At 51.1% G+C, this 5,930-nt stretch overlaps 1 long non-coding RNA gene across 1 annotated transcript; it reads left to right on the top strand.

Annotated features, from left to right (window-relative positions):
- The first annotated feature begins 2,824 nt into the window (after nucleotides 1-2,824).
- LOC109250531 (uncharacterized) lies at nucleotides 2,825-3,461 on the top strand. The gene is made up of 2 exons (XR_002073061.2): nucleotides 2,825-2,945; nucleotides 3,140-3,461. It is a non-coding gene; the product is annotated as an uncharacterized LOC109250531 (long non-coding RNA).
- The last annotated feature ends 2,469 nt before the right edge of the window (nucleotides 3,462-5,930 follow it).

Here is a 5,930-nt window from a genome sequence, read left to right as displayed (position 1 = left end):
TTGTCCATTTCCTCTACGTTTTCAAAGGAGCTCTGTGTTGATAGGTACTTATTTGTGGGGTCAGGATGGGCTGCTGAAGGTAGATGGCTGCTTTGCATATGGGTGGACGGAAGATAACACTGTTACAATTTTTCTGACGCCTCAAAGAATGACCCCCACCTCTTGCCTAATTCACGGAAGCTTTATTCCAAAGAAAACGCAGGAGGGTCACGTGATAAAGGAAAGCCTGAGTTGTAGGTTCTTTAATACTGGGTCCCAGCTTTTCCACCACTTCTTTCTCAAGAGGCAGTTTGGGTTCTTGGATTTGCAAACCCAATTTGGGTTGCCCGGTCTCCCTTCGGGCAATTGGAGCTATCGCCGACCTGGGATGTCTACGTTCAGCCCCACCCAAGGGTACCCCGCCAAGGCTGCTCTAGGGCAGCCCCCAATAATTTCTGCGTGGAGAAAAAGGAACCCCCTCCCGGCCCGGGCGGGTCCTGCCCCTCCCCGAGGAGGTGGTGGTCCAGTGGTGACCAGCCGGCTGTTGGACTGGAAGTGACATTGCGCAGGTTTCGGTAGCCTCGAGCGCAGAACGGCCTTTCGGCCCGGGGCCAGCCCACACGCTGGCCTCGGTCCCGTCCCCTTGGCCCAGGTTGAGTGTCGCGAGCAGCGACGCACGTGCGTGCTGGGCTCTAACAAGTCCCAAGAACCCACCTGCTCTGGCGGCGAGGTCGGTGGGCCTGGTCCCGCGGGAAGGACATTCTGTGCGGTGGCCCAAGTCCTGGGGGCGACTCAGCGAACTCCGGGTCCTAGCGCCGCGCACACGCCCCTCGGATTTCAAGTCCCGCCTCCCGCAGGCTGGATGGAAGCGGTAGGTGGCTTTGGGCAGAGGAATCTTTCTGCGGAGCCGGGCAGTGCTGGGTACAGCACCAGAGCACCTGTGTCCGAGAAGCAAGGCAAAGATTCAGAGCTGGTCCCCGCCGCGGCCGAGGTGTCCCGCAGCAGCTCGGCCGGTCTTTCCTACCTGCGGGAGGGACCGCGCGGGCGCGCACCGACTGGCCGGTGGCTGCTGGCCGGCCACAAGGGGGTGATGTGCGCTAATCCCTCCTCCGGGACGCCGGGGCTGCCAGCGAGGATTTCGGGTCTTAGGCATCCGAGTCCGGAGCACCGCACCCCTCTCCCCGCCCCTCTGGAAGCTACGATTGGCCACTGGCGGGGCTCGGGTGGCCCTTTGGTAGGTGGCCGCTTTCCTCCAACGGATTTGAAGCCTTCCGACCCCCACACCTTCGACGTCCAAAGGTGGGTGTTCTCAGACCCTCCAAGAATTTTGAAGGACGCTGTCCACTGGACTGTTCAGGTTTAACTGGTCGACAGGGACCGCACATTAGGCCACCATAAAGCTTCTGCCAGCGATGGACTCAAAAGCATTGCCAAACTCCCGACAAGGTTGTTACCTACAGGAAGAAATTGAATTGCCATATTTGGGAGCAGTCTGGGAGCTGAGGACCAAAGGGGCCTTAGAGCAGTGGGGGTGGTGAAGGCCTGCAAAGCTCACCCAACCCTGAGAGCTTGGGCTTGGAAGGAGAAAGAGAGCAGAAAGTCCCCTGTGAGCTGCCTTTCTCATCAGACCCTAATCAGTAAAGATAGCTGGCTCCTGCTAGGAGCCAGGCAAAGCTACTGACGTTGCCTCCTTTAGTCCAGACCATAACCCACTGGAGGTACCAACGGCTGCTATCTGCATGCCACAGGGGAGGAAACTGAGGCCCAGGAAAAGTAAGTTGTCCTAGGTTATAAAATGAGTGGTAGAGTTAAGACTGGAACCCAGGTCTGACTGATCCCAGCCCACGGGCTTATCTCCTTTGCCGTGATAACCATAATAATAAACGTTAACTCCCCTGAGCACTTAATGTCTACCAAAGCGTCGAGCGGAATGTTTTCGTAATGCTTTGTTTAATCTCCACAACAACCCTATGAGGAAGGTACCGTTATTATCACACTACCTTACATTTACATCATGTAGGGGCCACTTTTAGGCAACAGACTTGAGCAATGGAAACTTGAACAAGGCAGGGCCCACAGCCACCACCTGAGCTGAATTAAGCCACCCACCTGCAGACCTCCGTAGGCCCTAACTGACCAATAGGCCACTTACAACCAGGCACAGTTACCAAAAAAGGGACACTTGCGAACTTTCCCATAACTCCTCACTCTGCCCTTTAACTACAGCCCCCACCCACCGCGGCTTCCTGGCAGACAGCCTCTCCTTTGCTATCCTGCCCGCTGCTCCCTCGCGGTGTATTCGATAAACTTCTATCTCCTTTGTTCTTCCTTGGGTGAATTCTTTCACCACGCGTGCCCCAGGCCTCCACCCAATCAGGTCGCCCCAGGTACAGTACCTTGTTAATACCATAGTACTCTGTTTAATCCTCCCCCCAACTCTCCTAGGTGGGTACCCTTCTTATCACTCTTATTTGACGGGGAGATGAATTGCCTTAGAGGGGTGAGAAACTTGCCTACAGTTAGTTACACAGCTAATCCCTGGCATAGTTGGAGTGGAGCCCAGCCAGTCCCACTCCCGAGCAGATACGCTAGCTACCGTGTTCTAGTGCTCACTCTATTAGAGGTTGTGGGAAGTGAGGGAGATGATTCATTTTCAGAAATAGCAAATAAAAGCTGTGCTGTCTAATTAACAACAGGTTTACAACCTATTGGAAATACGTACGAACCCACGCCCCCACCCCACCCCCGCCTTACAATGGAGTCCCAAACCTTAGACATTTCACTTCCTGGTTCTTCTTCCCGCCCCCCCCCCCCCCCCCCACCTCTTTGTTTCACAGGCTTATTTTCACAGGCTTTGCAAAGAGCAGAGGGAGGAGGAACTGAAAGTCCCTGCGTCACCTCAGGGAATGTACATTTGTTCCAAACAGACTACTTTTTGCCTTTACATGGGCATAGGCGACACCCAGGTAAGGCTGTAACCTCTGTAGTACTCGGCCAATGAGGAACCGGGGGAGGGACCTGCGTGCTGGGAGATAAATTGTCTGCTGTGACTGCCCCAGTGTGCCTGTCCATCAGACACCTGCTCTTGCAAGAACATTGATTAAAGCCTTGCTTTGCTGTGCTCTGAGTCTCCGCATCCCTCCTTTGACTGGGTCGGCAGGGTGATTTCTCACAGGTGTTTCAGACCACCTCTTCCCAAGGATTTCATCTGAGACAAGCTGAAGAACAGTGAAAATTCCTGATGCCCTCCAACCACTACAGCTGACACCATCCTTTAAAGCAACCATCTGCCTTATACATTATACTACAGCTCCCTGCAATCCCATGATTCCTGCACACTGTGGGGACAGAGCTCATGCACGTCCTGTATCCGTGTTACAAGAGACTCCTCTACGCGCTGCCCTGACCTCAGCCTGTGCACATCAGCCAGGTTAGGAGATTTAGGCAGAATATTCTTTTCTTTCTTTCTATTTTTATTTTTATTTTTAGCAAAAAAAAATGTCTGGTGCCTGGGTTTATTGCCTCCCCCAGTTACCACTGTCCTGAAGAGTCCAGACCTAGAAAATAATGTCTGAACGGTTGACTCCAGTCCAGGAACACTAGGCAAGTTCCATCCAGGTTTCTCCCACATGGAAGTAGGGCTATTGCCAGTTCTATGTGTTATTTGAAACAAACTCTGTGACATTGTATCTGTTGGCTTTACTCTTAGGTTCCCCGGTAGGGTTCTCGAGGCTTGGGACTTCAAAACCAAACGAAAACAAGCAAATAAAACATGCTACTCCTCCATCATTATGATCTGTTGGGACCCTCTGTTTAAATTTGTGTGTGGAGAAGGTTACGGCCGGTGTAAACCAGATTCATGAAATTTGGCTGCTTCTATGACAAGTGACTTTGACGGACGTCTGTCTAATACCAAATGGACAGTAATGGGAGGTCACTTCATTACTAGCTATGAGGCACTGCTAAGCAGCCTCATACCCCACAGTACCTACAGAATTGCTGGGAGACTGGGACGACGGGATTTTGTAGGATGCCAGTAACAGGGGCCTCGGCCTTTTCTTTATGTGCCAGTTGGAAGGAGGGCACCGTCTACCTAAGGCCCATCACAGCCAGCTTCTGATCAGATGATAATGTTAATAACCAGTTACCAAGCACTTAATATATCCACACAAATTACTCTCATATCCAATCCAGTTTCCATGTCATGAGGGAGCCCCTAGGAACCAAACAGCCCAGGGCAATAGAGTTGATTCTATTTGCTTACTCTGGGGAGCTCCAAGGGACCTACGGGAGACATGAAAGGTATCCACCCCCCATTTCTGAAATCTGGTAAGGCCCAAGATGACTGGAGTTTGCTTTCTCTAACAGAATTATTTCTGTTTAATTTGCCCCAGTAGAACTTTGATGAAAGTAGTTTCTCAGCTTTGGTGTTAGAATCACCTGAGGAAATTTCCAGTAACTCCATGCCCAAGCCACACTCCAGACTGATTAAATTAGAACGTCTGCAAAATGAAACCGAGGTATCAGTATGTTTCGAAGCGCTCATCCCCCAACCAGGTGATTTCAGTGAGCAACTGTTCCTCACAGTTTTCCTCCTAAAACCCTCCCCTCCAAGTGGTTTACGGTGCAGAGCGCCTGTGGCACCTGTTAGAGCAGAGGCCTGTGGGCCGGGAACCTCAAACATTCCTGGAGGGAGGGAACGCTGCTGTGACTGAATTAAAAGAGGCAAGTTCCAAGGTGTTTGCTACGGCTCAAATCAGAAACCAATTGTACAGGATCACTTTATGCAAAGGAATATAGATGTGTTGAGGGCATTCGAGGTTGGAGGTAAATTGGCCTCTGTCACGCGGTGGAGACTGGGCCTGGCTCCTCTGATAAAAGTAGTCTCATCTGATAACCAGCTCTACGCTGCCCTTTGGTTGTCCTTGAACTTTAAGAAAATACCCACCCAAAGTGAAAATCTGGTTGGGGCTAAGCTATGGGGATCAGGGAAGAGTGTAGGGTGAACTGGTAAAACGGGAGCAGTGACCTACCTTGTTTAGGCTGACAGGGTGGCTGGGCATCGAGGGACACAGTCAGCGGTGACATGAGCAGGGGTCACAGGCGGGGCAAGGAGCAGTGTCCAGAGCCAGTGTGGCAGAAATACAGTGGTGTCAAAAGCTGACCAGCACTTGTATGAATCCCCCTGCCCTGGGGACTGCCCAAGTCCCTCTCATCCCTGAGCGTGAGGCTGGAGGTCCTGTGTGAATGGATGGGAGAGAGGGGCTAGGAGGCATTATTATCTGGACGTTGATCACAGCCTGTACTGATGAGCCGGTGAAGCCTACCGCATATTGGTATAATCAAATGGCACAGGGGTATACCTCAAGCCCAACTCAAATCTCCCATTAAAACAAAGCCCCACTCCCAACCGTGCGTAAGTTTCTCTTGGGGCCGTAAGTGTGGGATAGACATCTTTATGATTGCTGCAGGGAAGAAAGTGTATGAGTAGCCCTCTCTCCCCACAAAAAAAAAAAAAAAAAAAAAGGTATCCTGGCAAGCAGATCTCCAAACCATCAGGACACTTTATATGTAATACATGTTATATTAGATAGTAAGTTCTTTGAATAAAAGGCTGTTCCCTGGCTGGTGCATTCATGACTAGCAATGACTGAGTCAAGCTCGTGCTTGTCTGAATCCATGTTGTCTTTGAACTATTTTGTCTCTGGCCTCCCTGAAATGAAAACACTGGGGAAAAAGAGCCAGTAACCTCCACCGAGAGAAACAGTGTCATTTTGAAACATCTGTAACAACCTGTTTACCTTTTTTCAAAATCCTCACCAACAGAGTCAGGCTATCCCTCTAGTCATAATTTCAAGCACTTTGTCTCCATAGTGATGATTCAGGCTCCCGTTGCCATGGTGATCATTCTGTGAGCTAAACACTTCCATCAATTCTTCCCTTCCTTCCCA

The sequence above is a fragment of the Panthera pardus genome, unplaced genomic scaffold (genome assembly GCF_024362965.1).
Source record: "Panthera pardus isolate Hobbes unplaced genomic scaffold, ASM2436296v1 HiC_scaffold_21, whole genome shotgun sequence".
NCBI classification, from domain to species: Eukaryota; Metazoa; Chordata; class Mammalia; order Carnivora; family Felidae; genus Panthera; species Panthera pardus.
The sequence above is the reverse complement of the archived record's forward strand: the minus strand, read 5'-3'. Positions and strand labels throughout refer to the sequence as shown.